Source organism: Trachypithecus francoisi, unplaced genomic scaffold (genome assembly GCF_009764315.1).
Source record: "Trachypithecus francoisi isolate TF-2019V2 unplaced genomic scaffold, Tfra_2.0 Lachesis_group13, whole genome shotgun sequence".
Taxonomy (NCBI): domain Eukaryota; kingdom Metazoa; phylum Chordata; class Mammalia; order Primates; family Cercopithecidae; genus Trachypithecus; species Trachypithecus francoisi.
The window spans coordinates 126816505-126832905 of NW_022681458.1; the positions used below are offsets into that span (position 1 = coordinate 126816505).

At 39.1% G+C, this 16401-nt stretch overlaps 1 non-coding gene across 1 annotated transcript; it reads left to right on the forward strand.

Annotated features, from left to right (window-relative positions):
* Window positions 1–369: 369 nt before the first annotated feature.
* Window positions 370–479, forward strand: LOC117095520. Its single transcript, XR_004442053.1, has one exon. It is a non-coding gene; the product is annotated as a small nucleolar RNA SNORD23 (small nucleolar RNA).
* Window positions 480–16401: the final 15922 nt, after the last annotated feature.

Consider the following 16401-nt stretch of genomic DNA (forward strand, 5'->3'; position numbering starts at 1 on the left):
TAAGGAAGAGAAATAAAAAATAAGAGAGAAATAAGATACAATGAAAATAGGACACAGAAGAAAAGAAGCAGCTTAAAATCAGATCTATAATTACCTCCTTTGTCCTTGGAGATCATCAGGAGGAGAGCAGGGAATGACAAGAGGATGATCATCCCAGGTAAGCTAGGAATTTGGGTTCATGGCCACAGAAGAACAGGACATGATTCCAAAGCACGTAAGCAGAGAATCAAAACTGAGTTCCTTGATTTATGCTGTGGTCTGATACTATGAACGAAGAGTGTACAAGAAAAAAAAAAAAAAAGTCTATCCAGTGGCCCAGGGCCAAACACAAAAGCTTAAGGGTTTCACTCCACTGTCAAAGTAAAAAACAGCCCAATGATGACACCATCCTTGCTCCCTGTGCCCCCCAGGGGCTATGGGAGACACCATGGCTGCCCCTGGGCTGGGCCAGTGGGGCCAATGCCCAGGGGCTGAGGGCACGGGGTGCTGGGGGAATCCCAGGCCCGAGGGCAACATCCTTCGAGACCGGTTCAAGAGCTTCCAGAGGAGGAATATGATGGAGCCTCGAGAGAGAGCCAAGTTCAAATGCAAGTACAAGGTGAAGCTGGTGGAGAACCGGGCGTTCTGTGAGATCCAGTTGTAGCTGCCATCGGATGCTGGAGCCCTGCCCTTCAATAAAAGTCCCTTTTAGCCAATCAGTGAAAAAAAAAAAAAAGTAAAAAACAAAACAAAACAAAAATTTGAAGAATCTATATGCTTTATGTGAGCTGGAATTCAAATATCAAATACACATAGGGCTTGGATATATCCCAAGCTAATAAATTAACAAAAATTACTCCCATTTACTCCTATTTTGTGGTATCTCTGAATGATACAAAGAAAAAAAACCAAACCTCAATCCAAATGACAAAAGATAAATGTAAATAATGCCTGCTCAAAAACACCATAGACAAATACATTGGTCACTAGGTTGCTGTGAACAGTCAAGGATTTAGTACACACAATTTGTGTAAAAGAATCCTTGACACATAGTGCTGGTTAGGAATTATTGGGGTATTCTTTTCTTTAGAAGCATGGCAATTACTCTGAGAGTAGAAATTTCAAAAGTCACCGTAAAAGTCAGGAGACAATGGAATGTATCTTCCCATGCATCAGAGAAAGCACCTATTAATACAATATTCTATATCAGCTAAGCAGTTTATTCAAGAATAATGACAAAATAAAGTAATTGGAAATGAAAACAGGTCACCAACAGATTCCTTGTTTCTGTACTTCCTATCAAATATTACATTTCCATATGTAGGAAACTTATCCAGGTGGAACAAATGAGATACAAGAAGCAATGATGAGTAAAGGAATAGTTAAAATCATGCGTAAATATAAATATTCATTAACTGTCTGAACAATTATTCATTGGAAGGTTATAAAAGGAAGTTGAAACTCAAATTTTTAATAATTTAATGTAAGAGGAGAAAAAATAAAAGTCAAGGGACCTAACTGTTGTATAAGGTTTAGAAGAATAGTAAGGAATAGTAAAGGTGCTAAATAAGTATGGGATTTTATGTCAAATATTCGTGTTAAAAAAGTTAGACAGTATACATTGATTTTAAATGTCACTAAACAAAATAAACCTGAACAGCCTACATTTTATAGTTAAGAGGCAAAGATTCTCAGATTTGGCTTTTTAAATGCCAGCTATATGCTCTTTAACAGAGGGACAAAGGATAATGGAAGGTTGAAAGTAAAGGGGACAGTTATAGGTATAACAAAAGCGTATATCAGGTGAATATTATAAAAAGAAAGTTGTTGCAAAATATTAATATTTAATATATATATTTACATATAAAAGATATATTTTAAAAAGATGATAGAATAAAAAGTCATTATAAACTGAAAAAAGAACAGTGCTCTTGAAATCGCAGTAAATGTAAAATGTGTATAGCGTATATCACTGCCTTAAAATTAAAATGGTAAAATTGCTGAGAAAATTTAAATTTTATAATTGTAGTGTTCAGATTTTAAAGCCAGTTTCTCAATAAGTAATACATCAAGCAGATGAATATCATTCAGAAAGAAGATATACATATATATATAGTTAGTTCAATTAATATAGTTCAATTAATACTTTGACTCTAGGTCACCCAACCATTGGAGATCAAAAGTTTTTTTTGAACACACATTAATAATTTACAAATAATCTACTGTTCCACAAATTCAAAGCCTACAAACCGTTAATAATCAATAGCAAGCAGAATACATTATCTTAAGGAAATACATTTAAACTAGATGCCAATGGCAGAATAAAAATCCAGAAGTCACTACATCTCATTGTATGTTTGAGAGAAAAAAGGAAGATCATATATAATTCATGAATCCAAGAAAACCTGATAGTAAATTATAAAATATTTAGAACTAAATGAAAATCAAGTTAACATAGAGACAACTTAAGGGATTCAACTTTAATTGTTCTTAGGAGATGTATAGACTTACATGTTTATAAAAAAGTAAGGACTGAAAATGAGCTAAGAATTTAACTCAAGATGTTAGAAAAAAGAACAAGAGCATATGCTCAAGGAAAGCAAAAAATAAAAAATCAAAACCTATACAGAATACAATAAAATAATAAGTCCAAAATTAACTTGAGATACCGAGTTTGAACTGGCCTAAATCTAATAAAAATTAAATCGGGAACAGAAAATCCAGTTATGCATATTTTCCCAGAGGACAGGTGTGAAGAACTTGGACAGTAACACATATTCTCATAAAGTGCTGAAGGGAGGGAAAATTGTTACAATCATTTTAGATCATTATTTATCAACATAAGAAAAAACATGTATACATTTTGAATCACCAATACTCTTTATTAATTATATGCAATTTAGATAAACTAATGTGTATGTGAATGGGGGATACGTATAGAAGATCAGTGAAGAATTATTTATAATAGTAAAATATTAGAGAAAAAAACAATGTTCATTAGGAGAATGGATAACGTATGTATATGATGAAATACTACATTGCAGTTAAAGTGAATAGAATTTAACTGTAGATATCAGTAGGGATAATTTCAGAACAGACGGAGTAAGCAGAACCAAAGAATAATATGACTGTCATTAAATTTGGAAAAGTATTTAGCCATTTATTAAAAAATGTTTTTTGCACCATTGTCTTTCTTCTCATCTTCACTCACAAGTCTCAGAGTCTTTGTTCATATTTTTTCAATATATTTTGAAATATATTGAAACACAATCTATTCTTTGTTCTTTAGATTCAGTCATTTCTTTTCACATAGCTTTGAGTTCACTGACTCCTCCCTTTTCCATCTCCATTTTACCATTGAGTCCATTCTGTCATTTCACATGTTATATTCCATTTAAAAAATAGTGGATATGTTCTTGCTGAAAAATTCTATATTTTTACTTGCTTCAGATCTAGTCACCTTAACTTATGAAACTGGTTATAAAATCTGCTTTAAAGTCTTGTCGTATAATTGAAACACCCGGATAATCTCAGAGTCAGCATTTGTTAGTTGTCTTTTCCTTGCAAGATTTTGGTATTTCCCTTGAATTTTGCATGTACAGTAATTTTGGATTGTATTCCAGACATTTTAAATAATTTATTGTGGACCTCTGGTTTCTGTTAAAATCTTGAGACTATTGATTTTAGTTTTGTTTAAGCAGGTAATCAATGCAATTCAGTTCAGATTGCAAGTTCTTCCTCACATTTTGTGAACTGTGGGTATAGCATCGTTTGAGTTTTTAGAGCATTTGCTTTATTATTTGATCTCTCCCATGTATGTGCCCCTCAGAACATGCGCTGGCACTTGTGCAGATGTGTACATGAAAGTTCAATTCTCGAAGCCCTTGATGCGGATGTGGAAAGAGGGAGATGTTCCATTCATGTGCAGCTTGAGGGTTACCCCAGGGCTTATGTCACGTCATGCACAGAGTTAGGAATCTGCTTCTCCTGGTCCGTTTTCTCAGGAAGCAATAAGAGGCTCCCTTTATCCATTTTCATGTCCATCAAGGTGATATTATCTCATAGTTTTAGTCTCCCACGCTGTCACACAGTTTCACATGATTGGGCCTGCCCTGTGCAATGTGACGAGGGAAGAGAGAAAAAATAGTAGTGATTCTAGTCGTATTTTTTTTTCTGATGTCTCTACACAGAGGGGCAGGTTTTCTGATGGTGTCCTAACACCTCTGCTGCACAGACACGCTCCTGTGGTATAGTTCTGTGTGTGGAGTTGATCTTGGAACAGGACTTAAAAAGAAAAAAAAAATAGCTTCTGGTTTTGACTTTTTATTAAGAGGATTATTTTTTCACATTCTGCGGGGCCTTTTTCTTCGTCCTCTTGTTAGAAAGATAACTGCTTTTGGAGATTTTGTAGTCCCCACCCCATATGTTTCTGACTTGGCCTGCTCATCTGGGAGATAAATGGAAGGGAAAGAAGAAGTTCACCAGTACCCTGTGGATAATTCTTCACATTTCGCCTCTCTCCCCAATTGTTTTGTTATTTTTCAGTTTCCTGAGAGTCTTCAGGTAGTTGCTATGGTATTTATCCAGAGGTTTTGCTGTAATCACTAAGAGAAATGCTATGCTTTTCTTGCTTGCTCCATCTTGGCTGTTCCCCAAGGCTATCATTAATTTTTTAAATAAACTTTATTTCAGAATAATTTTAGATTTATATAAAAGTTGCAAAGGTAGTACAGGTGGTACCTAAATACCTCTTACTCAGCTTCTTCTAATATTAATATTTTCCATTTCTGTAATAACATTTTTCCAAACTAGACTTTATTGTTGATAGTACATTAATATCAGGTAAAACTCCAGGCTTTACTTGGATTTTGCATATTTTTTCACTAATCTCTACTGCTTTTTTGTTTTAGGATTCACTCTAAGGGATCATATTGCATTGAAAATAATATATTTTGAATACAGAAACTTAGAAAAAAAAACATGGCTAATATTCTAAGCACTTTTGGACACTTGAGATCACCATTAGCAGATGCTGGGGAATGCACTGCTTCCTGTAGCTCTAAAATGTCTCTAGGCACAGGAAATCTGTTTTGATTATTTCGGTTGGCTAACCTTGCCGTCAGTGATTCTGTGATGGCCAGAGAGTTCTAGGTATACGGTTTCATGACCACACTCACATGGCCACTGCTGCCTGCTTGGTCACTCCCTCTTCTTACTCCATGAATTAAGCTCAGAATGACATTGCTAGGCCCCTTCCTCCACCACCTGGGTTTAGACACCAAACTGCAAAAGATATTTGTAGTAATCAGAGGGCTCTAGTGCGAGGCCATTGCTTACGGAAAGATTAATTCTGGCCGGGCGCGGTGGCTCATGCCTGTAATCCCAGCACTTCGGGAGGCCGAGGTGGGCGGATCTCGAGGTCACGAGATTGAGACCATCCTGGCTAACATGGTGAAACCCCATCTCTATTAAAAAAAAAAATACAGCCGGGCGCGGTGGCTCAAGCCTGTAATCCCAGCACTTTGGGAGGCCGAGACGGGCGGATCACGAGGTCAGGAAATCGAGACCATCCTGGCTAATACGGTGAAACCCTGTCTCTACTTAAAAATACAAAAAACTAGCCGGGCGACGAGGCGGGCGCCTGTAGTCCCAGCTACTCGGGAGGCTGAGGCAGGAGAATGGCGTAAACGCGGGAGGCGGAGCTTGCAGTGAGCTGAGATCCGGCCACTGCACTCCAGCCTGGGTGGCAGAGCAAGACTCCGTCTCAAAAAAAAAAAAAAAAAAAAAAATACAAAAAATTAACCGGTCGTGGTGGGGGGGTGCCTGTAGTCCCAGCTGACAGGAGAATGGCGTGAACTGGGAGGCAGAGCTTGCAGTGAGCCAAGATCGCGCCACTGCACTCCAGCCTGGGCCACAGAGAGAGACTCCATCTCAAAAAAAAGAAAAGAAAAGAAAAGAAAGATTAAGTGTGATTTCCAGGATACTCAAGGAAAATGTCAAGAAACCAGGATCTTTGGGGAGTGGATAAAGTCAGGAGGTGGACAAATTATCTTATATCAGAGAAGTAAACTAAAAACCAGGACAGGACATCTGAACAGGTGACACAGTAAAGGATCAGTATCCACTGGTCCAGGACAGGTCAAAAGACACAAGTAGGAGGGTGAAATTCACCTATTTAAAAATAAATACAATTTTAACTATATAAAAGGAATAACACCATAGATAATAAATTAGAATGAAAAATAGTATGAACATTTTCATAGGAATGAGATGATTCTCACAAAAGCCTCACTGGGTTCTGACTTCTGCAGAAGGACAATAAGGTCAGGGGTACTGAGGTCCTCTAATCCACACAGTGAGCCATGGCTCTAGCTCCTTTAGAGAAGCTCCCAAGATTCTGATTTGAGGTGGACATTTGGTGCTCATCTCATTGTCTGATTTGCACCTCCCCTTTCCTTAGCAGGTCTAGAATTTTTATTTCATTTCCTTTTACTCTCTCCAACATTATTTCCCAAACTCTGCTTTGCTTTGCTCTTTTCTGATATGGCAGATAAACTGAAATAGATATTTTCAATACAGTTTTCAGGGTTCTCTCCCACCTCCCCATTACATTTGCTGGCAAGCCTGGCTCATATTGAAGATTAAACAGCTACTGTTTACTGAAGGTTTACCATGGCCAAGGTACTGTTTTCTCATTAAAAGTAAGAGAGCTCGGCCGGGCGCAGTGGCTCAAGCCTGTAATCCCAGCACTTTGGGAGGCCGAGACGGGCGGATCACGAGGTCAGGAGATGGAGACCATCCTGGCTAACACGGTGAAACCCCGTCTCTACTAAAAAAATACAAAAAACTAGCCGGGCGAGGTGGCGGGCGCCTGTAGTCCCAGCTACTCGGGAGGCTGAGGCAGGAGAATGGCGTAAACCCGGGAGGCGGAGCTTGCAGTGAGCTGAGATCCGGCCACTGCACTCCAGCCTGGGCGACAGAGCGAGACTCCGTCTCAAAAAAAAAAAAAAAAAAAAAAAAAAAAAAAGTAAGAGAGCTCTCTAAAAGGTATCACTACCTAACTTTTAGAATAGAAAGCTGAGACGCAAAGAGGTCAAGTAACTCCTCAGGTCACAGCTAGAAAATAGGAAGCAACTCTCTACCTATTGTCATTACATTGCTTCTTCCAGAAGCTTCTAAACCACATGGGAGTCTCTTCCAGTAGCTCAGATGTAGAAATGTCAACCACACCAGCTAGGAGTTTTTCTTTTATAAAGGACTAAAGATTATACAGTTTCTCAAATAGAAAATCATCATAAATTAATCATTGTCCATATGACTGTTAAAGGAATATCTACCAGTCTTTCACAGGCATGCATACACACTTGGTTTGGTAAGGTTTCCTGGAATACAATGGAATAGACATGGCATGGGGCACATATTACATGCTTCAGGTGCTGTGACTAAGCACAGTGTACACTCAGGAATTTTAACTACTGAAAAGGTGTCATAATTTGAAAACTTCCGATTCTCATGTTTTACTGAAATTTTAAAGTATAATTTGTAAATTAAAAATAAAGCACACAATATATAGTTTCTCTCTCATGGATGTGGGCATGACTTCAATGGCAGCCTATTAGAAGCTCCCACTGGGCAACACCCAGAGTTCCAAAGTCAGTGTCCCTAAGAGTGCTGAATACTCTGCTGAGTTTTACACACACACACACACACCACACACACACACACACAGACACACATACACACACACACAGACACACATACAGACACACACACAGACACAGAGACACACATACAGACACACACACACAGACACACATACAGACACACACACACAGAGACACACATACAGACACACACACAGACACACACACACAGAGACACACACAGACACACACAGACACACAGACAGACACACACACACATACAGACACACACAGACACACATACACACACAGACACACATACAGACACACACACAGACACACACACACACACACACCACACACACACACACACACACACACAGACACACATACACACACACACACAGACACACACAGACACACACACACAGACACACACACACAGACACACATACAGACACACACACACAGAGACACACATACAGACACACACACAGACACACACACAGACACACACACACAGAGACACACACAGACACACACAGACACACAGACAGACACACACACACATACAGACACACACAGACACACACACACACACAGACACACATACAGACACACACACAGACACACACACACACACACACACAGTTTTTAGATATAGAAGGAAATTACTGGGCCTGAAACATGCTTACTCTTGGGCCATATAACTACGAATTTGCACAGTGACTATTTAAAAAGACAGATAACTCTTAGGCCATGCCCATTTTGCCATTTTGTCAAAGGTACACTGTTATTTTGTTAAAATATGAATAAGACAGAAAAGTGCATGATTTGGATCTAGAATTTGTAGTCAATTCTGTTTTTTCACAAATGGGTTTTACAAGCATTGTCAATCCCCAAGTCATCAGATGTATGATTCTTAGCTTGTGTGAGCTTCCTCCTCTAGTTTCCCTACATGATCCTTCCCCATTGTTGAATAAAAATCCTCCACGATGTTCAGGCCATTCGTGTCAATGATTTGAAAATATTAAGTTCCCATTCCCACTTCAGTATCCTCATCTTGGCTTTTTTTTCTGCTTGAGATGTTAATTCATAATTTTAAGTAAATAATGAGTAAATGAATGAATGAATGAATGAGATCCTTATTCAAGCACTGCCTATCCCCTCTCTGCATATCTGAAACAGTCGGTCTCTGCTTTTCAACTTCTAAGGCAATGTCTTCATAATTTATTCCTGAAACACATGTTCATTGATCTCCATTATAAACAAAGCTCTGTGGAAGGCAAAAAATAGAAATAAAAAAATAACAATACCTTTACCTATAAAGATATTGCAATCCAGTAGTTAAACTTCCATCTTCAGATATTTTGAATGTAATCAAACTTTAGAAAAGATATTTGGAGGATACAAGAAGGGCTCAGAATTGTTTTGTTTACTTTAGTATTTAAGTGCACGTCTTCCAACTGGTATGTAATCCCTGTCCCCTTGAAAGCACAAATCACATAATGGTTGTCTCTGCACTCATGTGTCTACACATACTGAATCGTGAGGAGTAACTATGCTATAAATATTAGCCAAGGAAAGGCACTGATTAAATTAGAAGCAGAGTGGCATAACTGGAGACCTGAGTTTTAAAGAAATGGAAATAAGGAGTGAGAGGCAGAGCCAGATGTCTGAATAGAAGCCTCCATTAATTGTCCTCACTGCAGAAACACCTAATATAACAACCATCTACACAACACAAGCACCTTCTTAGGGACCGAAAATCAGATGAGCAATCCTAGTACCTGGTTTCAACTTTGTATCACTGAAAGAAACACTGAAAGGGATACGAAAGACAGTCTTGAATCACCAACACCACTCCTCCACCATGCCCCAGCAGTGACCACATGTCATGGAGAGAGAATCTGTGCACTCGAAGTGGGGAGAGTGCAGTGATTGTGAAACTTTGCATTGAACTCAGTGCTGCCCCATTACAGCAGAAAGCAAAACCTGGCAGAACTCAGCCAGCGTCCACCCATGGAGGTAGCATTTGGACCAACCCTGACGAGAAGGGAATCACCCTTCCCAGTAGTCAGAACTTGAGTGCTGACAAGCCTCAACACTGTGATCTAAAGTGCTCTGGGGTCCTAAATAATCTTGAAAGCTAATCATGGGCACAAGGCCTGTAATTCCTAGGCAAGTTCTAGTGCTATACTGGGCTTACAGCATGTGGACTTGGAAGACATGTGACCTAGTGAGAAACCAGATAGAGTGGCTAAGAGAGTGCTTGCACTACTCCTCCTTCAGCCTAAGGCAGTGCCACTTGCAGCAATGGAAGTAACTCCTTCCTTCTGCTTGAGGAGAGGAGAGGAAAAGAGTAAAGACTACTTTGTCTTGAATCTTGGATAACAGCTAAACCCTAGTAGTATAGGGCACCAAGCAGAGTTCTTGAGGCCCCAATTCCGGGCCCTACCTGCAAGATAACATTTCTAGACACACTCTGGGCCAGAAGGGAACTTGTTGCCTTAAAGGAAAGGATTCATTCTCGGCAGAATTTATTACCTGCTGACTAAAAAGTCCTTGGGCTCTGAATAACCAGTTGCAAAACCCAGGTAACGTACAATGGGCCTTGGGTGAGACTCAGATTTGCTAGCTTCAGGTGAGACCCAGCATATTCTGAGCTGTGGTGGCTCTGGTGATGACTCCTTCTGCTTGGGAGAAGTGGAAGAAAGGAGATGTAAAGGGGACTTAATCTTGTATCTTAGGTATCAACTGGTCACAGTGGTGTACAGCACTAAGCAGACTCTTGGGGTGCTTGATTCTAGGTCTTGGCTTCTGGATGGTATTGCCGGACCTGCCCTGGACCAGAGATAAGCTCATTACCCTGACGAGTGACTCCCAGACCTGGTAGCATTCACCACAAGCTGCCTGAAGAGCTCGTGGGCCTTAAATAAACACTGGCAGTAGCCTGTCAGTACTCCCCATGGGACTATGAGGGTGGTGAAGATGGGGAGAGGTTCCTCTTCTTGCAGAAAATAGAGGAAAAGGTGATAAAAATTTTGTCTCCTGGTTTCAGGGTCAGCTTAACTGCTGCAATACAATAGAGCACAAGACAGATTTCTAAATTTTTTTTTTTTTTTTTTGAGGCGGAGTCTCGCTCTGTCGCCCGGACTGGAGTGCAGTGGCCGGATCTCAGCTCACTGCAAGCTCCGCCTCCCGGGTTCACGCCATTCTCCTGCCTCAGCCTCCCGAGTAGCTGGGACTACAGGCGCCCGCCACTTCACCCGGCTAGTTTTTGTATTTTTAGTAGAGACGGGGTTTCACCGTGTTAGCCAGGATGGTCTCGATCTCCTGACCTCGTGATCCGCCCGTCTCGGCCTCCCAAAGTGCTGGGATTACAGGCTCGAGCCACCGCGCCCGGCCCCAGATTTCTAAATTTTTTTACTCCAATCCGTGGCTCCTGAAGGGCATCTCTGAACATGCCCAGTGCCTAATGGAACTCTCTGCCCTGAAAGGAAAAACACACTTCTGGCTAGCTTTACCAATGCTGACTGTGGTTCCAAAGGTCCTTGAGTGAATATGGGCAGTGTATTAGTCTGTTCTCAAGGTTGCTAATAAAGACATACATGGACTGGGTAATTTATAAAGGAAAGAAGTTTAACTGACTCACAGTTCAGCATGGCTGGGGAGACCTCAGGAAACTTACAATCATGGTGGAAGGGGAAGCAAAAGGTCCTTCTTCACATGGCAGCAGCAGGAAGTGCCCAGCAAAAAGTGGGGAACATGCCTTATAAAACCATCTGATCTCGTGAGAATTCACTCACTATCATGAGAACAACATGAGGGTAACAACCCTATGATTACATTACCTCCCACCAGGTGCCTCCCATGACATATGGGAATTATGGAAACTACAATTCAAGATGAGATTTGGGTGGGCACACAGCCAAACCATATCAGACAATACCCAGGTAGTGGTTACAGCAAGCCTTGGGTGAGACCTAGAGCTGTGCTGGCTTCCAGTCTGACGAAATGCAGTCCAAATGATTGTGTATGTTGGGGAGATGCACAGGGTAGCTATGTTTATATAAAAAAAAAGTCAAGAAAAAGCTATAAAGTGAAAGAACATCATTATAAAATGATAACAGGGCCAATACAGCAAGATAATATAAGAATTGTAAATATATATGTACTCCACCATGGAGCAGAAAGATATATTAAGCAAATATTATTAGAGAAAAAGAGAGAGATAGACCAAAAACAATAATAGGTGGACACTGGAACACTCACTTTCAGCATTTTTCTTCCAGACAAAAAGTCAACAAACATTAGACTTCATCAACATTACACATCAAATGGACTTAAACTACTTTTACAGAAAATTGTATCTAACAGCTACAGAATACACATTCTTCTCCTTAGCACACGGAGCATGCTCAAGGAAAGGATAGATCATATGCTAGATCACAAATCAAATCTTAAAACATTCACAAAAATTGAAATCATATCAAGCATATTCTCTGACTCCAACTGAATAAAACTAGAAATCAATAACAACAGGAATTTTGGAAACTATACGAAAACATGAAATTAAAAATTATGTTCATGAATAAGTGGATCAATGAAAAAATTAATAAATTAGTATTTTTTGATACAGGTGATAATGGAAGCACAACATATCAAAGCTTATGGGATATAGTGAAAGCAATATTAAGAGGAAATGTTATAGCTGTAAGAGTCTACATCAAAAAAGAAGGAAAACTTCAAATAAATAACCTAATGATGCATTTTAAAGAAATAAAAAAGCAAGAACAAACCAAGTCCAAATTTAGTAGAAGAAAATAAATAATAAAAATTAGAACAGAATAAATACAATTGAAAGGAAGAAAATAATACAAAAGAACAGTAAAATTAAAAAGCTGTTTTTGAAAATATAAATAAAACTTACAAACCTTTAGCCAGACTGAGTAAGAAAAAAACAGAGAAGACCCGATTAAATAAAATTGGAGATGAAAAAGGAGACATTACAACTGACACCACAGGAATTTAAAGAACCATTAGTGGCTACTATGAGCAACTATCTGCCAATAAATTCAAAATCTAGAAAAAAATAAATTCCTGGACACATAGAACCTACAAAGATTGAGCCATGAAGAAATCCAAAACCTAATCAGATCAATAACAATTAACAAGGTCAAAACTATACAAAAAAGTCTGCCAGCAAAGAAAAGCCTGGACCCAGTGGTTTCAGAGCTGAGTTATGCTAAACTCTTAAAGAACTAATACCAATCCCACTCAAACTATTTCAAGAAATAGAGGAGGAATGTACACTTCCAAATTTATTCTACAAGGATGGTATTAGCCTGATACCAAAACCAGATGAAGAAACTTTTAAGAAAGAAAATTATAGGTCAGTATTCCTGATATATATTGATGCATAAATCTTCAACAAATACTAGCAAACTGAGTTCAACAACACATTAAAAAGATTATTCATCATGACCAAGTAAGATTTATCTCAAGAATGCAAGGATGTTTCAACAAATGCTGATCAATTAATGTGATATATTTTATTAACAGAATGGACAAATTCCATATAATCATTTCAACTAATGCTGAAAAAACATTTGATAAAATTCAACATTTCTTCTTAAGTTAAAAACCCCTGAAAACTTGAGTACAGAAGAAACATAACATAATAAGAGCCATATACAACAAACCCAAATGTAGTATTATACTGAAGGGAAATTCTGAAATATTTCATCTAAGATCTGTAACATGACAAGGAGCTACTTCCACTACTGTTATTCAACATAGTACTGGAAGTTCTAGCTAGAGCAGTCAGACAAGAGAAAGAAATAAAGGGCATCCAAATTGAAAAAAAAAAGAAGTCAAATTTTCCTTTTGCAGATGATATGACCTTATATTTGGAAAATTTTTAAGATTCCACAAGAAAACTATCAGAACTAATTAACAAGTTCTGTAAAGTTGTAGGAAACAAAATCAGCATACAAAAACCAGTAGCATTTCTATATTTAACAGCAAACAATTTGAAAAAGAAATCAAGGATGTAATCTTATTATATATCGACAATTAAAACACCTAAAAATTAAGTAAATGAAAATAGTGAAAGATATCTACAATAAAAACTATAGTGGAAGTTAGTTCAACCATTGTGGAAGACAGTGTGGCAATTTCTCAAGGACCTAGAACCAGAAATACCATTTGAGCCAGCAATCCCACTACTGGGTATATACCCAAAGGATTATAAATCATTCTACTATAAAGACACATGCACACGTATGTTTATTGCAGCACTGTTCTCAATAGCAAAGGCTTGCAGCCAACCCAAATGCCCATTGATGATAGACTGGATAAAGAAAATGTGGCACATATACACTATGGAATACCATGCAGCCATAAAAAAGGATGAGTTCATGTCCTTTGCAGGGGCATGGATGAAGTTGGAAACCATCATTCTCACCAAACTAACACAGGAATAGAAAACCAAACACCACATGTTCTCACTCATAAGTGGGAGTTGAACAGTGAGAACGCATGGACACAGGGAGGTGAACATCACACACTGGGGCGTGCTGGGGGGTTGGGGGGCTAGGGGAGGGATAGCACTAGGAGAAATACCTAATGTAGATGACGGGTTGATGGGTGCAGCAAACCACCATGGCATGTATATAACTGTGCAACAAACTTGCAGGTTCTGCACATGTATCCCAGAACTTAAAGTACAATAACAATAAAACTATAAAATATTGATACAATAAATTGAGGAGGATGCAACATAATGAGAAGATATTCTATGTTCATGGATTGGAAGAGTCAATAGTGCTAAAATGTTTCTACTACTCAAAGCAATCTACAGACTTAATGCTACTCCTATCAAAATACCAATGACATTCCTCACAGAAATTTAAAAAAAATCTAGAATTTATATGGAACCACAAAAGATGTAGAATAGCCAGAACTTTCTTAGGCAAAAAGTACAAAGCTAGAGGAATCACATTACCTGATTTTAAATTAAACTACAGAGGTATAGTAACCGAAACATCATGATACTAGCATACGAACAGACATATAGACCAATTATCCAGCACATTGAGTTGAGCAAAGTTGCTTTAGTGATACTCCAGAAGCACAGGTAAACAAAGCAAAACTGGACAAATGAGATCACAGTATATTAATAAATGTGATGGTTAATACTGAGTGTCAGCTTCACTGGATTGAAAAATACAAAGTATTGATCCTGGGTATGTTTGTGAGGGTGATGCCAGAGGAGATTAACATTTGAGTCAGTGGGCTTGGAAAGGAAGACTCACCCTTATCTAGGTGGGCACAATCTAATCAACTGCCAGCGTGGCTAGAAAATAAGCGGGCAGAAAAATGAGAAAAGAGAGACTGGCCTAGCCTCCCAACCAACATCTTTCTCCCATGCTGAATGTTTCTTGCCCTTAAATATCAGACTCTTTGAGTTCTTCAGTTTTGGAATTTGGACTGGCTCTCCTTGCTCCTCAGTCTGCAGATGGCCTATTATGGGACCTTGTGATCATGTGAGTTAATACTACTTAATAAACTTCCATATATGTGTGTGTGTGTGTGTGTGTGTGTGTGTGTGTGTGTATATATATATATAGTCTCCAGAGGGACAGAACTAATGATGTATATATACATATTTCTGTCCCTCTGGAGAACCAGGACTGATACAGATTTTGGTACCAGGAGTGAGGTCTAGAGAAACAGAATATTAAATATGGGGTTCTTTTGTTGGTTTTGAGGTTTCTGCAGTTGGCTGCTTAATATGGTTAGACCCAAAAATGCTAAGAACTCTACTTCTAATAGTATAGAGAACACTGATCATCTTTGGCATGAAGTGTTTAGAGATTTATGCAAAATAAATGCATTTGACACTCTTGATTCATTGCTCATGAGAGGCGAGGAGTTTAGTGACTCCAAACATAACACCTTTGACCATATGTGGAGAACCAAGGCATATATTGAAGCTGGTTGGTTGCTCCTAAGTTCAGTAGAAAAAGTGATGAAATAAAATGATGAACTCAGGGATTCTATCTCCTGGCTTCAGAAGCAGATACTAAGCCTCAAATCTACTAAGATTGCCCTGAGTGAGAGTCTTATCTCCTGTGGAGAAAAAGCTGAAATTGTGGAAAAACAGACATAAGCTCTTACCCTGCAAGTGGCTGACCTGCAACAAAAGGTGTATGCACAGCCTTGCCAGTTGTCTACGATTAAAGTGAGGGCATTGATTGGAAAAGAATGGAGCCCTGCAACTTTCGGTGGGAATGTGTGGGAGGACTCTGATGAAGGTGGGGACACTGAGATTGTGAACTCTGATAAGCCTTTTTGCCAGAAGAAACAGCTTCCCCATCCCCAGTAGTGGCAACATCGCCTCCGAGACCCATGCAGCCACCAGCCCATCAGCCTTTCCACGGTTGTTGGAGGAGATAAGCCCTGTGCCGTCTGAGGCAACAGTGATGGCCGTTTGAAGTCACAACTACTATGCCAACTCGACGACAATAGTTTGCAGGGCTAGGGTAAAGTTCTCCAGAAAGCCATGTGTGCTCTAAATCAGCATCCAATGTATGGTACTGTTTCTCCCATAGCCAGGATTCATGGGTCCAGAAATCAAGGGGTGGAAGTGGAAGTGGCACCACTCACCATCACCCCTAGTGACCCACTAGCAAAATTTTTTCTACCTGTTCCCACGACATTACCTTCTGCTGGCCTAGAAGTCTTTTTTCCTGAGGGAGGAATGCTGCCACCA